The sequence below is a fragment of the Lacerta agilis genome, chromosome 1, assembly GCF_009819535.1.
Source record: "Lacerta agilis isolate rLacAgi1 chromosome 1, rLacAgi1.pri, whole genome shotgun sequence".
In the NCBI taxonomy this organism is placed as follows: Eukaryota; Metazoa; Chordata; class Lepidosauria; order Squamata; family Lacertidae; genus Lacerta; species Lacerta agilis.
Genome location: NC_046312.1, coordinates 25,160,450 through 25,178,285, shown reverse-complemented (window position 1 = coordinate 25,178,285; position 17,836 = coordinate 25,160,450).

Here is a 17,836-nt window from a genome sequence, read left to right as displayed (position 1 = left end):
CTGTTCCATCTGGAGCAGGTGGGGATTTGTGCGAGGCTGCTGTTCATGGATTTTAGCTCTGCTTTTAACACTATCCCCCCCCCCCAAGCAGGCCCGGCAAATCGCCAAGGGCTGGAGGAAGCTGGCCGCGGTGAGAAGGCACCGCCTCTCTTTTAAAGGAGTGCCCTGGTCACGCCCACCCAGCCGGCCGATTGGCCGGCTGTTTGCTGACGTGGCCGGGACTCCTCCAGGCGGTGAGGGACAAAGTCCCCCGCCCACCCGGAAGTGGGAGGGCGGCCACGAGGTCCACCGCAATACCTTCCCATGGGTAAGTGGAGCGGACTTCTGTGTTGTTTTTATGGGATGGTATCCAATTGTACTGTACAATGACAACAAAGAAATCTTATCTTATCATCTTATCTTATCTTAATAAACTACACTTCCCATAATTCTCTGGTAAAGTAATAACATGTCAGAGCGACAGCCAAGCTGAGCCTTTCTCTTTGGCATACACAAGCCTGACGCACAAGGAGCTCGTTTCACAAGGGAGCATTCAAGCAATTGCAGCCTGGTCTTAGGCTGCCCCAAAAGAGAACATTTGGAAAATGTGGAGAGATTCTGCCTGAATACCAGCATTCATGTGCTTTGACAGGAGAGGGTTTTGCCTAAGCCGAGCTATAGCTAGACAGTGAGTCTTCTAACCAACCGATTCCCTGAACAACATCAGGCAAAGGGTTTTATGAAAGATGATGCAATTTGTGGGATATTAGCTAATTTATTCTGGTAACTCACACAAAATTAAAGTTTGAAGGCCATCTCCTGTCTAGAAACCCACAATAAACAAACCATTAAATAATTCTTTAATATCAACTTACCGTGCACATTATAAAGTGGCACATTATTTTTTTGTAAAATGGATCATTTATAATTTTAATCCAATGTGTTACCTCTGTAGTTTGCTACAAAATGGAAAGTAATGCAATTATGTCTAATCAGCTAGAGCAAAGGGTGGCATTGATAACAACATTAGCACAGGTTTTTTATTATAAATATTGCTTTCAAGCTGAGATCAAGAAGTTACTTTTTCAGTGTGTTCTGCTATGATTCATAATTTGTGTTTTATTGACTTAGCTTTGGATCCCGAAGCAGTTTTGTCTTTAGCTAAAAAGGCGAAAACCTTAAAAATGCTTTCTTGTTGATTAAAATTAACATTTAACAGCTGTTTTGTTCCAGTGCATGTACTTTTTGACCTCTGTGTTAAAATAAGCAGGTGGTTCAACACTATTGTCAATATTATTATAAGTATAAAGAAGCTGCTGCTATTTAAAGCAGGGAAATGTGCATTCATTATCAAACGTATTATTAGCTTTTATACTTTTTTAAAAAAACTCACACATCTTTGCTGGAATGATTTCTGTGTCAATGCAAATACAGCTTCTCCCCTGCATGTGTTTAAGAATATTCTTTGGTACACAGTGAGAGAGAAAATAAAGTAAAATCTGCTTGTAAATATGGATCAGCTGAGGTGGTGGAAGAAGGATATTAATGCAATAGTACATATTTAAAACTCAACATTTCCATAGAGCAGAAGCAGCTGCATGTTGCTTTTGTACTTCTGGGGTTCAAATGAGAACAGAACTACCCTATGTAAAAAGCCCAGAATATAGTAGCGCAGAACTTGCTTGTGCAGCTGGAGCTCAGCTTTTTTAGCAAAGGAAGTGTGGGGGAGAGCATCTCATCCAGAAGGTTCCTTTGATGACTCTGTCCAATCACTGAAATCTTTGAGGAAATCACTGTTTGCGGTCCCCTTGGGGTCATGGATCACATGACCAGGATGTTGGCATCCGCGGGTTGAAAGGCCAGCAGGCTAGCCCCTAGCTGGATTGTCTCCTTCTCAGCCATGCCGCTGTGAAGATCCATCGAACTCTGGCTCTGACATAAATCAGTGACTCAGGCCTCCCAGACTTGAGCACACTATACTTAGCAGTAGAAACTGCACAACAGAAGTGGCTGAGGCTTTTGAATACATACTATGAACTACGGATTTATTAAACATAAATCAAGACAAAGAAACATGTCGCCTCTCCTTGCCTTCTCAGAGAGAGAGAGAGTCAAAACAAAAGCAATACAGCGGAAGTTCCGCTTACGCCAGCAAACTGTGCTGGAATGTAAAAAGACATGTGACACGTAACAATCCCATGTCTGCAACTAAAGGTGGAATGGAAAATCCCAACACAGGAATCATGTGCTCAGTATTATGAGCCCAACACTGTGGAATTCCTGCCCACTAGAGATCAATCAGTGATTCCACTTCCTGGTAAAGACCCTTTTTAAAATTATTATTTCAGCAGGCATTTTAAGTAAGAGTTCTGATTTCATGGCTACCTTGAAGTGATGTTATCTAGTATTTTTTATTTTTTATGTTTTATACATGCAGTAAGCCACCCAGAGTGGGGCCAGGGTTTAAATAATAAATATTGTACCTTAGAGAATATGGTGATAAGCAGTATGTAAATTGTTGAAATAATGATGATGATGATGATTGATGATGATGATAGCAATAATAGTATTCCCATGTTTTCCCATGTTACATGGATATGTAAGTGGGGCTATGTGACTGTTTATTGATATGCCACCTTTTGGCCAAAAAAAGGCCCTAAAGGCAGCTCACAAAAAGGATTATTGCACACGTGCAAATATAAACAACAGTGCATTTTCCCCCTAAAAAAATGTTTAGGGATACTCTCATTTTGACTCAAGAAAATCACCATTTTATAGTTCAAATTGGGGGAAATAAATACAGTAAATGGACAAAAGAACAAAGAACATGCATTACCCCATAAAAAACCACACATCCACATTCCACAATGCTTCACACATAAAACACTCGCTTCCATCTAAGACTCAGGAAACACCGGGAAAGGAAAGGAAGCTGCCATCGGAGGTGGAAACAATGAAACTGACCAATCACCATGCTAGATTCTAGCTCCTACTTCACACATTAAACACTTGCTTCCATATGAGACTCAAGAAACACCATGACAGGAAATGAAGCTGCCATTGGGGATAGCAACAGAACTGATGATTCACCGTGCTAGAGAAGAAACTTTTTTTTTAAATTAAGTTTCTTCTCCCATTAGATTCCCAAAATGTTTTTTTATAAATATTTTTTATTATTTTTTCAAATATATCAAATTACAGCCAATTTAACATCTAACACAAATTACATCAACCATTGCTCTGCCGAGCTACGACTCCCCTCCCTCTCGTCAGCAGGTTTTCTAGTCCATTCTCATCGCGCAGTTTTTACCACTTCCCTATTAAACTATGTCAAAGGTTTATTCCAATCCTACTAGTGTTTTTAAACTTCCTCGGTTCAATCTTAAGTATTCCACAAATTTACTCCAATCTCTTCGAAACCTCGAGTCATCCTGGTTTCTGACCCTGCCGGTCAGTTTTGCCAATTCAGCATATTCCACCATCTTCGTCTGCCACTCATCAATCGTTGGTAATTCCTGTAATTTCCACTTTTGGGCAAGCAATATTCTTGCTGCAGTTGTCGCATACATGAACAATCTTTTGTCTAGATTCCCAAAATGTTTAGGGATATGCGTCCTCCTGCATCCCCCCAGATAAAAAGCATTGACAAACAATGTTGTTGTTGTTGTTCAGTCGTTCAGTCGTGTCCGACTCTTCGTGACCCCATGGACCAGAGCACGCCAGGCACGCCTATCCTTCACTGCCTCTCGCAGTTTGGCCAAACTCATGTTAGTAGCTTCGAGAACGCTGTCCAACCATCTCATCCTCTGTCGTCCCCTTCTCCTTGTGCCCTCCATCTTTCCCAACATCAGGGTCTTTTCTAGGGAGTCTTCTCTTCTCATGAGGTGGCCAAAGTACTGGAGCCTCAACTTCAGGATCTGTCCTTCTAGTGAGCACTCAGGGCTGATTTCTTTGAGAATGGATAGGTTTGATCTTCTTGCAGTCCATGGGACTCTCAAGAGTCTCCTCCAGCACCATAATTCAAAAGCATCAATTCTACGGCGATCAGCCTTCTTTATGGTCCAGCTCTCACTTCCGTACATTACTACTGGGAAAACCATAGCTTTAACTATACGGACCTTTGTCGGCAAGGTGATGTCTTTGCTTTTTAAGATGCTGTCTAGGTTTGTCGTTGCTTTTCTCCCAAGAAGCAGGCGTCTTCTAATTTCGTGACTGCTGTCACCATCTGCAGCGATCATGGAACCCAAGAAAGTGAAATCTCTCACTGCCTCCATTTCTTCCCCTTCTATTTGCCAGGAGGTGATGGGACCAGTGGCCATGATCTTAGTTTTTTTGATGTTGAGCTTCAGACCATATTTTGCGCTCTCTTCTTTCACCCTCATTAAAAGGTTCTTTAATTCTTCCTCACTTTCTGCCATCAAGGTAGTATCATCAGCATATCTGAGGTTGTTGATCTTTTTTCCGGCAATCTTAATTCCGGCTTGGGATTCATCCAGTCCAGCCTTTCGCATGATGAATTCTGCATATAAGTTAAATAAGCAGGGAGACAATGTACAGCCTTGTCGTACTCCTTTCCCAATTTTGAACCAATCAGTTGTTCCATATCCAGTTCTAACTGTAGCTTCTTGTCCCACATAGAGATTTCTCAGGAGACAAATGAGGTGATCCGGCACTCCCATTTCTTTAAGAACTTGCCATAGTTTGCTATGGTTGACACAGTCAAATGCTTTTGCATAGTCAATGAAGCAGAAGTAGATGTTTTTCTGGAACTCTCTTGCTTTCTCCATAATCCAGCGCATGTTTGCAATTTGGTCTCTGGTTCCTCTGCCCCTTCGAAATCCAGCTTGGACTTCTGGGAGTTCTCGGTCCACATACTGCTTAAGCCTGCCTTGTAGAATTTTAAGCATAACCTTGCTAGCGTGCGAAATGAGTGCAATTGTGCGGTAGTTGGAGCATTCTTTGGCACTGCCCTTCTTTGGGATTGGGATGTAGACTGATCTTCTTGACAAACAATACAAATGTGAAAAAATCAAAACAAAATATTAAGATTTCAAATGCTTTTAAAACGAAATACATTTGTATTCATGCCAAAAATACAAAGCACACATCCGCAATGTTGGCAAGCAAGAGTAGATGCTCAAGCAGCAGGTCCTCCTTATAAAGGTCCAGGAGTGGATGGATGGATGGATGGATGGGGCAAAGCAGGTGGTCATGCCCCTCAAATAGCTACCCATACAGTATTAATCTGTAAGGGTCTGCCACTGTACATGCATAGAGCTATTCCTTTTTCAATATATATATATTATTTTATTTTCACTCCCTTAGGCTTTCCCATGAGCCCCCAAAGTCCTTATCAGTGTTTTCCCACCCTTGCTCTAAAGAAAAGCTTGATTTGTGTTAGCAATAGTAGCAATGCAAAGTGAAGTGCTTTTCTCAACGACGTAATAGAAAAGGGACAAGAGCTTTTAAAAGGTCTAAGGCAGCCACCATGTTCATTTTCTTGTTCTGCCTCAACTTTTCACACAAAGTTTATTTTTTTTATCCAGCAAATCGCCTCTTAGAAAATGCTTTCAGAAGCTGTTCCTATCAAAGTGGAGCCAAATAACAATATTCATGCAAATTTCACTTTGGTGAGAATATTGCATATTCAAACAATTGCCAAGCGGAACTGTGAATCGAGCATTGCAGATTTGCATCGAGTGTGACCTTTGTCACTTTGAACATGATTTGTAACAAGAATTTAAGTGGCAAGGGGATGAAACAGCTGTAGTTCATAGTTTAGCATGCTATCAATATTTTACAGTGAAATGGTGTCGTGTCTGTTGTTCTTAAAGTCGAGAAAAGGGACAAAAGTGGGTTGGAAATGGCAAAGTTACAAAGATGGGAGCTGTGTACAAATCCACCATTTTGGATATTCTTGCTGGGGAGTTGACTTGCTTTCACAGGTTTCTTTCACAGCCTCTCACAAAAGATAGTGATGACCAACCATTTGGACAGCTTTAAAAGAGGATAATAGATCAGACAAATTCATGAAATATAAGGCTATCAGTAGTTACTAACCACAATGGCTATGCTCTGCCTCTACTGTTGGATGCCACAATGCCTCTGCATCCCAGTTTCTGGTCATCACAAGTGGGGAAACCAGCAGACTTGTCTCCAAAAAATTTTGCACATTACTTGGGAAGACAGGAGAACTAATACCAGTGTACTAGAAGAAGCAAAGATCACAAGTGTTGAAGCAATGATTCTTCAACATCAATTTCGTTGGACTGGACATGTTGTGCAGGTGCCTGATTATCGTCTTCCAAAGCAACTACTCTATTCTGAACTTAAAAATGGAAAGCATAATGCTGGTGGTCAACAAAAGAGGTTTAAAGACTGTCTCAAGGCAAATCTAAAAAAAAGAAGAAAAAGAAGTTTAAACACCAACAATTGGTTTAAACACCAACTTTTTGGACACTACTATAAAAATACAGGATGGACACATAGACACCACCTTATACCGTAAACCAACTGACCGACAAACATATCTACATGCTTCTAGCTACCATCCCAAACATACCAAACAATCCATTGTATATAGCCAGGCCCTACATTACAGCCGCATCTGTTCCAACTCTACAGACAGAGACTCTCACCTAAGAGATCTACAGCAAACCTTTTTAGAACTTAAATATCCACCTGCTGAAGTTAAACAACAGATCAACAGAGCCAGACTGATAACCAGAGAGAACTTGCTGCAAGACAGACCCAAAAAAGAAAATAACAGAACACCACTAGTAATCACATACAACTCCCAAATTAAAACAGTACAACGCATCATCAGAGATCTACAACCTCTCCTAGACAATGACAGTTCTCTTTCTCAAGCTCTGGGAGGAAGACCCTTCATCGCCTACAGACAGCCACCCAATCTCAAACAGCTCCTCACCCACAATAATACAACAACAGGACTCAACATGGACACTGGTACCAGAGCCTGCAATAAACCCAGATGCCAACTTTGCTGCCACATAAACCCGGACAACACCATTACTGGCCCCAACAACATCAAACATACCATCTCAGGACTATTTAATTGCTCATCTTCCAACATTGTGTATGCAATCAAATACCAACAGTGCCCTTCAGCTCTCTATATTGGACAAACAGGCCAAACCCTACGCCAAAGGACAAATGGACATAAATCTGATATCAGGAATCACAAGACAGAGAAACCAGTAGGAGAACACTTCAATCTCCCAGGACATTCTATTAAAGATCTCAAAGTAGCTGTCTTAATACAAAGGAATTTCAGAAATAGACTGGAAAGCGAAGTGGCTGAATTGCAACTAATCACCAAACAGCCTTTACCAAAGGTGTCATGGGCTTTGAAGTTACTCAAACTCAGAACGCAAAGGAGAAACGTGCTATGAGGAAGGCACGCTTGGCAAATCCACACCGTGATCAACTCCCACCCGGAAAAAATGTACCCACTGTGGAAGGACGTGTGGATCCAGAATTGGCCTCCACAGTCACTTACGGATTCATTGTTAAAACCATGTTTATGGAAGACAATCTAACTCGGCTACAAGTGATCACCAAAGAAGAAAAGCAGGCTTTCCATGAGCATCTGTTTGCCCACTATGAGAACAGGATGTTGGACCAGATAAGGCTTTGGCCTGATCCAGCAGACTCTTCCAATGTTCTTATTATCTCTGCAGCAGCTATGCATGATAGTAAGAAATACCACAATTCCACATATGTCTACTCAGAAGAAAGCCCTGTTGACTTCAGAAGAGCTTACACCCTGGGGAGTGGTTGTAGGTGGACAGTCTAACAGTGCTATCCTAACCATATCTTTTTCAAAGTAAGTCCTATTGAATTTAATGGGTCTTACTCTTAGGTAAGTGGGGTTAGGATTGCAGCCTAAGTAAATGAAGATTTCTTTAGCTGAAAGGTTTGCAGGATGATGGAAGCTGATGGTTAAATTCCCACTGGCTTGTTCTGTAACTCAATAACTATTCTAAAAAAAGCAAAGAAATTATTCTTTCTTACTTTTAAGAAGATGGGATCTCTATTAACCTTTCAGGAGCAGAAAGCTCTGGAGTTCAAAACAGCTATTGCTAATTTCCGCTTATACTCTCAAAGGCTCTCATAGCCAACAGTTGCCAGTTTAGGTCATAAAATTTAAAGGATGAAAATGCCATTTCCCAGCTTTTTTGATTATTAGTTATTTAATGCCATTCGTGTCTATGGATCTTTCTGTGAGTGGATTTTCATACCATTTCCTGATTGTTCTTCTTAATCACAATAATCAATGAAGGAGCCTTAGTCTTTGCCCTGAGTCTATTGCAATGCAATTTTCAGAAGACCATAGGACTATCACCCTCTCAATAAGACAATTGTGTGGGCACCCCAGCAATGATTTATTTATAATGAAATATATATATAGCCTACCCTTCAAGTGTACTGACAACAGGGATGGACAACACCATAAAAGTGAAATATTTAGAAATATAATATGAAATATTTAGAAATATATTTAGAAATATAAGCTGCCTTGCAATTAAACCTTGCAGTTCTCTTCATTGCTTTCACTAGGGGTGGGGTCTTGAGAAAACCTTGCAATTTTCAGACAGCCCTGAATTCCTATTCATAATTTACAAGTGTGGTCTTATTATTGAGCATACCTTGCTGCCTTCAGACATTCATATTGTTGTTTTTTCAATAATTTTTATTAAATTTTCTGTTTTACATTTTAGAATATTCATTTAAACAACCTTAAAATATCAATGACTTCCCTTCTTCTCTTTCCATGGTTCATTTTGCATAACATAAATCCATGCATATTTTACATAAACTAAACCATTCAGTATTCCATTATTACATCCATCAAAACATATTTAAAGAGAATACAAAAAAAGAAAAAGAAAGGATACATACAAAATACACACTACAAAATACACAACAAAGAAGACTTATACAATACATAAAACACACCTAAAACAACAAAACACCTATTTAACTAATTTAATCTTATTTAAAGTCTTACTTGGGGGACTTCCTTACGTCCTCTCTTCTGCGTTCATTTCAAATATACTGTAGTAACTTTATAACTACTTTAACTCTTCTTTTACAACTAATCTTAATCCTTATCTATCATCTTATATCTATCACCTTATTCTTAACAAAAATACAAAAAATGAAAAAAAAAAACAATTCTATCTACTTATATTCTATTTTAAACTAACATTTTAATACTATTGCCTATAATGTTCACTGATTTCAATTTCAGATATCTAACTTTTCACGTTGTTTCAAATATTCTTTAAATTTCTTCCAGTCTTCTTGCACCTTCTCATCCCTCTGGTCTCGGAGTTTCGCAGTCAGTTCTGCGAGTTCCATATACTCAATCAACTTCATCTGCCAGTCTTCCACTGTTAGTAATTCTTCAGTTTTCCAGCTTTTAGCAATTAAAATCCTTGCAGCTGTCGTGGCATACATAAAAAATATTCTATCTTTGTTGGTGATCTCATGGTTGGTCATGCCCAGCAGAAAGGCCTCTGGTTTCTTAGTAAATGTGTTTTTCAACACTTTTTTAAGTTCATTATAAATTTTCTCCCAGAAGTCCTTTACCTTTGGGCACGTCCACCACATATGATAGAAGGTACCTTCCACTAGTTTACACTTCCAACAAATATTCTTTTTATCCTTTTACAGGTCCACCACATATGATAAAATGTACCCTCAGGGTACTGAGGGCATGTTACAGAAAAGAAACCTCAGGCAGTGGTGGAGAAACCCTCTCCGGCACCCGGGGCGGCGCAGCCCATATGGACTGTGCGTGTGTGGCATCCTGTGCATATGGACTGTGCATGTGTGATGACCGTACAGGATGCCACACATGCGTAGTCCGTACGGGCTGCTACTCACGCATGGCGGCTGTATGGGCTGCCGCTTGCACAGTGACCGTACAGATGCCCGTATGGACTCTGTGCAAGTGTGAGCTTTCGGCCACTCTACAGCTGGGGGGAGGCAGGGGCCATCTTGTCACCCCGCCCAGAGTGGAACCCAGGGCGCCCCCTCCGCCCCTCCCTTCCTATGCCCCTGACCTCAGGGAAAATGAGTGGGATTGGCTACCATCCAACAGCATCACCCAGGCACCTCCACTAGCTTCTGTCTTATGACTTCATCTGCTAGCTTCATCCTGCCAGCTCCCATGGCTTTCATCTATTCATATACATAGCCACCGGTTTTCTTTCACACAGCACTTTCACATGTATGCACACAGCATCTGCATTGACTGCATTAGAAACCACCCACCCACCCACACACAGCAGACATCCATGAAAAACTTTCATTCATTCATCCATTCATCATTTTATTTGTATGCCGCCTTTCCACAGTTAAAACACTGCTCAAGGTGGCTTACAACATGACAAGATTTACATAATTACCAACATAACAAAAGTCATAAACAATAAATAAGACACATCAAAAAGTACATAACCAAATGGAAAGCAATTTCCACATAAATCATAAAATCTAAAACTAAGAATACAGCATTAATATCAGTCACAATTTAAAATGACATAGATAAAAAATAAAAGCAATTTAAAAAGAAAACAAAAACAGAGCCCTCTCTGCCCAGCAGCAGTCCTTTATGGAGCCTGTCAGGCCTAGCCCCAAGCTGGGTGGAGAGAAGTAGGGCAGGGCCCTTCAGGCTCCCAACTGTAGGAACGTTTACATATAATATAGCAGGGTTAAATGTTTCCTTATTTAAATTAACACAGCAGCAAGCGGATTGCTGACTCGTTTGAGTCCTTTTCAATAATTATGTCTTCTACCTTCTTGCCTTCTTGGTTGTTAATCCCTTTTATCCCTCTTAAAAGAAAAATACACATGAATCTGAATGATAACAAAATAAACTAGTTTACTGTCAGATTCATTGAGTACATACTTAGGTTACAAAAGATATAAACTATATATTAGATATTAGTGAGTCCTAAATAGGCTCCATCAGAGCATTTACTACTTAACACTTCTATCAGCAGCAGCCTAACCGACCAACGGACCAAACTGACTGTCACATAGAGGCAGTTAGTCCTCTCTTAGAATGTTGGATTTGACTGACATATCCCACACCAACAGACACATTCACTCATCATTCACTCTCCATTCATTCACATTCATGCTCCAGCTTCAACTTACAAAAATCCACCAGCTTCTGTTGGCCAATTTCAAAAGATAAAGACGATCAGCCTGCTTCAGCCTTATAGCACCCGCTGACTTCCAAACACGAACTCCCCTAGGTCCATCACTAGACACCAGCAAGCTTCTGACCATGGGTATGATGAGCCACCTTAAAGCTGCAATCTCACTCAGCAAGTGAGCTTACCTTGTTATTACTCCATAACATTCTGCTTCCAGAAGATCACTTCCTTCCATCTGCCAATTTGCCTGCTGCAGGTGGAAGAAGATGGGAGAATGCTTTATGTCACAGTCATTGTCCTCTGTGTTCTGTGGGGAAGAGAAAAGTGCTTCCCCTTTAGTTCATCAACTTTTCTAATGGCCCATCTTTATATCCGCTGTGTTGCCATGTGCTTTTGTGATGTCACAGGCAGTACTTAGCCAATGGCAACAGAGGGAGATGCACCATCACAATCTCTTCAGGTCTCACAATTGCAGGCATACCTCAGCAGTCTGGCCATTGGTCCACTTAGCTCAGTAACATCCACAAAAGCAGTAGCTTTCCAGGGGACTTTTCCAGCCCCACCTGAAGATGCCAGTGATTGAACCTGGGACCTTCTGGATTCAAAGCTGGTGCTCTACCACTGAGCTATGGTGCTTCCCCATTAATTCTATAGAAATTGTGTAGAAAGGAAGAATACAGACAGGGTGATCATTGCTGTTCTTCTGCCACTTGAAGCAATGGCAATGGTTTTTTTCCCCTGTTAAAAAAGAAAGAAAGAAAGAAAGAAAGAAAGAAAGAAAGAAAGAAAGAAAGAAAGACTCCAACATTCTCACCTGCTGTTTTTTACATTGTAGAACAATTATAGGGACTTGTTTTTCTGGTCCGCTCTGTCCTGACGGGAAGCCTGTTGGCAAAGAACCAGTCATGCCATTTGACAATGTCATTTTCATAACACTGAACAAATCTTCCTAACAAATGCGGAAAGTGCTTTGTCTAGGTTATTAAGTTAGTCTTCCCTAAAGGATCAATAAACAGAAATATAAGTGCATAATCATAATTTATAAAACTTCTAATCTTTTTAACTGCTATAATAATCTTTTAGGAGCCATGGTGGGCAAGAGATTGGCTGTGGGGCACTTCTGTGGTGTGTGTTCTGGTTTATGTGACTTGAATATTTACAAAATGTTGATTCCTCCCTCCCGCTGTAAGTTGGAGAAGAAGAGAAAGCAAACTCGGAGACTGGTAACTCACTATCAGAAACCCAGGTCTGACTGTGTAACACATATAACACACATATATGACTCCTTTATGAATACTATATATGAATATAATAGTATATCAATATATATGAAGATTATGGTGTTAATTCATATTATAATATGAATATGACTATACATACAAATACAGTCTGGTTTTCTCATCTGTTTTAGGTAATTTGGACTATGGACTCCAAAAACAGCTGTATAAGAGGGCCAGTTTCAGAAAAATCCAATGAATAATGCCTGAGAGGGCCTTCTCAGTTGTGGCCCACTGCCTACAGAATGCTCTCCCAAGTGAGGCCTGCCTGGTGCCGACAATGATCTTTTCAATGCTAGACATATTAGTGATAGGTGAGAGCTGCAGTGCCACATTTGAATGGGAGTCAGCCTTGGCTCCCCTTCATGATGGACTACCCACCATTTCAATTTACCCCAAATGCAATACCCCATCTCATATTTTTTGGGTAAATTAAAATGGTGGGTGGCCACTGTAGGTGGTAAGAATTGAGCTGGAGTCCCATTCAAAAGTGGCACTGCCATCTGCCTTACTGCTGAAATGCCATGGGGGGCCCAGCGAGGATGCTGGGAAGTTTGCACAGCTAGGCTTGGCCAGTGAGTGGCCCTTCTGAGCTTTGGGGACCTTGGCTAATGCCAAGCCTGGCTCCCAGTGATGCAGGAAAAGAAGCAAGGCTGGTGGAAACAGCCACGCTCAGATGGCAAGCACAGTCTTTCTCAGCTCTCACAGTTCTTTTGGAATTAGCTCCTTATACTCATACTAGGTGGGGCGTTCAACTTTTGCCAAACTCCAGCAACTACTATGGCTCTCTGCTTCATGTTCCATACTGTCCCAAAGGGTTACTCAATGCTGAAGAGCAGCATTCAGGGGCCAAGTGGTGTCGAGTGGAAATCTGGATTACGTCAGTGGAAATCTGGAGCCCCATCCTGGATTTGTGGGAGGTGCTTTCTGCTAGTCCAGAGCTACCACTCGATACAATCCAATACATTCAAATTAATTTAGTGTTAACTTTAATCAGCAGTAAAATAACCCAGAACTGAAAATTAGCAAAGAAACCATCAATATAGAAACATAAAATTACAATTCATTATTATTATTATTATTATTATTATTATTATTATTATTATTATTTTAAAAATGTAATTAAAATCCAGTAGTTAAGAGGAGTGAGTAAACCATTAATAAGTATAAAATTCCATTTGCTTGGTTGGATGCGTCATTAAAGCTCACAAAAAAATCTTTCCTTATCCAACTATATTAAAAATATGACCGTTAGAATTTTAATGCCATTGTTAGATGGGGGGGGGGGCAGAACAGAGCCAGCAGCCTGAATAGCGTGTTCTGTTTTGTTACCTAGTAATCAAAAAGGTAAATAATTAGAATGTGGTTTGTGCGAATTAGAATGTGGCTTTCATATCCTGGTAACTTCAGGGGAACTCCTTGAGGGAATCATAGAATCCTAGAGTTGGAAGAGACCACAGGGGCCATCCAGTCCAACCCCCTGCCAAGCAGGAAACACCATCAAAGCATTCCTGACAGATGGCTGTCAAGCCTCTGCTTAAAGACGTCCGAAGAAGGAGACTCCACCACACTCCTTGGTAGCAAATTCCACTGCCGGACAGCCAAAGGACTGTCCGAGAGCTGCCATCTTTGCAAGCTTACAGACTATATACTGAGTGATTGTTGCAGGCCTATGTGTTAGGTGAATGCATGCCCAAAACTCACATCCAGTGGTGGCTAGTACCCATTGGGACTGGTAAGGAAGACGACATGGAGGACAGCAGTGATGGGCAGAGCAAACTAACCCCCCCTTCCTCCTCCCTGCTGACTTCTACAGGGACAACCCCGAAAGCTGACAGCCAGGGTTATCTCCTGGACTGGCTGTTAAATAAGAAGGCAGGCAGGTAGGGCTGACTGAGGTTGGTGAAGCATTGCTCCATTCACCCTAATGGAGATTCACCTCCACTGCTTGAATCTCTTTGCTTAAAAATAACGTGTGAGATTGTATGGTTGGTGTTGCGACCACAGCTATAGTAAAAGTGACCAGACTTAACAAAAACAGGGCTTTGAATGTGTTATAAACATGCAACATCAGATGGCGCTGGGGAGCAAAAAAAAAAAAAATCTTTGCGATTTTACATCACAGTTTTTTTTTCTTTTGTTATAACAAGTAATTTCTGGCTTATTTATAGTGGGGTTTTTTCTGTGTGTAGATCCACCCCCCTCTCTATCTGAATGAGTAAGCCACCAGAGCTTTAGGAAGGAGTCAGTCCCTCTCAGGTACAGTAAGTGGGCAAATGTTGCGCGTGTGTGTAAACAGACATTTTGTGGCCCTTTTTGCTTCCTCTCAAATTCAAATGCCCCTGCATGTCTAAAAGAAGTTGGTGACCCCTAGTCTAACCACATTAATTACATGTTTAACAATAACTGTGCATGCTTCTTCTTTTTTAAGTACAGTACACCAAATTATGTGCTGGGAGAGGATATTGTTCTCAAGATCACAGTGTGCAGAGTGTAGAGGTTAAAAGCTTCATTCCCCAGCAACAATCTCAGTGAACTTCACCCCCCCCATGTGACAATTAACATGAGGGGAAAGGCTTCCATTTTCTCAGTGAGACTTTCTCTCCCCCCTCTCCAATACTAACTGGCACAACAGGGAACTACGATGGGAAGACTGAATGTCCCCCTCCCTGTGTGCTGTGATCTTGATAACATTTAGGTGGGTAGGGGGAACATGCCTGATATTTATTTTTCAAACACTCACAACATAACTGCTTATCACACCATTAACATTCCTTGTAGATAGGTCCCTGAAACACCTCTCTACCCAAGAAAGTTGGGAGCACAGATCTGTAGCATAATGTTTGCAGAGCCATGCAGATAGACAGAAGACTTAATTTGGGTGTAATACATAATGGCTCCAAGGCTTGTTGTTGATGAGCATCCCCACACATGTCAACTGTGAGTGCAACATTTTGTTGGACTGGGGCGACACAGCTTTTTAAAAAGATACACCACACAGTTAACTGCATCTCACTTGCTTCTCAAAATGCCAATATATTTAATGAAACATTTCATGTGCAGCAGGGTTTGGGGTGCCCTCACTGCTAAATGTGAAGCTGTTCTGAATCTCATTTTCTAATAATTTCTAATTCCTACGTATACATTTTTTCTACAAACCAACAAAAAAAAACCCAACACCTCCAATTCTGTATGCAGCAACAGACCAGCTTTAGAAAATGTCACATTTGGGAGAGGCAATTAAGCTGTTTCTGGAAGCTGGGAAAGCTCTTTAATAATTCTAACAAGGGCATTTTAACAAGGGCATTCTTGGAGATACCCAGAAAGCCTGTGGCTAGAGAAAATATAAGCTGAGGTTGCAGCCTGCTTCCTTCCATGTGGTGGGGGCTGTGCTCGTTCCCTGCTGAATTAAGTCTTTTTTGAAAGTGTTGTACGAGATGTGGGTGTCTGCTTGGTAAAAGTGCCATTTGCCAGTACAGGTGCAAAAGCACTTAGTTTATTTTTATCACAGTGACAAGGAACAGAATCAGCTTAAGTGCCATGTCTAGTAACTATCCATTCCTAGATTGCTTTAAATCTGTTTCCTCTATTTCTGTACACCAGTATCCACTGAAACAATGGATATTCTAATGAAGAGTGCTGCATTCTCCAATGAAAATAGGGACGTCCCATTCCATAATGATACTTTTTACCATTTATAGCCCACACATCTTATTGGGCTGCCCCCACCACACTGGGCAGCTTCCAACATATATAAAAGCATAATAAAACATGACACATTAAAAAGGCCCCCTATACATGATTGCCTTCAGGCAGCTCAGGGGTTGGATAACTCCAAACCCTCCAACAATTCTTCAATGAAAATAGGGCATTCCAAGGAAAAGGGGGACATTATGGGATCAAATCAGAAACCAGGATGGCTTCTCTGGAAAATAGGGAGACTTGGAGGGTCTGTAGAAATAGACAAAAAGTAATGTGCATGCAGTCACAGTTGAGGGCCAGACTAGATGTGACGACTATTCTCTAGCTTTGACATTGGAAGCAGTAATGCCAATTGCTGTAAACCACAGGAGGGAAGAGCACTCATATGCTCAGAGCTTTCTTGCAGATGTGTTTCTTTGATTTTTTTAAAAAAATACCCTGCCTTTCCCCCTTGTTCCACAGGCATCTGGTTGACCACTATGAGAACAGAAAGTTGGACTAGATGAATTGTGGGCATGATCCAGCAGACTCTTCTTATGTTCTTATTCACCTTTGCATTTAGGGTGCACCTTTGGAAAAAAACACAATAATAACAGCTCTGGGGGGAGGTGCTAATGATAATTGTGAGGACTGAAGCGGATGGAAAATGGCAAATGTAACCCTTTCCTGCTGCTAGTGAAAATTGCTCTTCTTTAGCTTCTGCTAAGGAAAACTCCTTAAACGAGGGGGGGGGAGGGCGGGTGATCTGTTGCACGCAGCAAAGAGGAATATTGCAAGGCGTGCCAAGCATTTTAAACCCACTGGGATGTCCATCAACACATTGCAACATAAAGATCTCCCCAAGAACACCAAGGACCCAATCGTAGCTATGGCCATCTGTACACTCCCGCCCAACTCTGGAGGGATGACTTGCTGGCCCCCACCGCAACACATGCTCTCCATGAAGGTGAACCCGCTTTGCAGGAAATGCCAAAAGAAGGCTTGAATCTTCTTCTTTTTTTGATACAGCTTCCAGAGATTGATTCTGAACAAGCACATTCTCTCTCTCTGTCTCCATCTCCATAAGCATTCAATAGATGTGCAAGCTCCAGATACTAGCAGTTTGCTAGTGGGTATGATTTATGCCACTCCTTTCCCTCTCCCCTATTTTTCACAAACAGTATTGATTAAGGTGTCATAGGGATGCTCTGAAAATGCTTCATTATCGCTTCAACAGAGAATCCAATAAAATTAGAATTTACAACCATACCACAAATTTTCCTAATTTCAAATTAAAATTGCACTCCCATGTTTCCCCCTCGTCTCACATGAAACATGTTTTGACTGTAATACAGGGGAGTCAGTTGCGGTTTTATGAAACTCAGGTTAGTGCCTTTAGAGCAGCTTTCTTGCTTATTTTCTGCTAAAAATGGAAAATCTTAAGGACACTGGAGCTTTAGTCATAGAAGAAGTAAATTAACAAAAAAATTCACTTTAATATGGTGTGTTAAGGGTTTTACATGTTCACTCAAGCTCCAAAATACCAGGGAATTGCTGCTGCTAAGGGCTGCACCCAGATACAACAGATACAATATTGAGGACATTTTAATATGGTATTGTATTCTATCCTGTGGATAATTCCAGCTTCACCATTACCCGGGAACTAGATGGCTATCTGTGGCAGAATGGTGGACCTAAATCCCA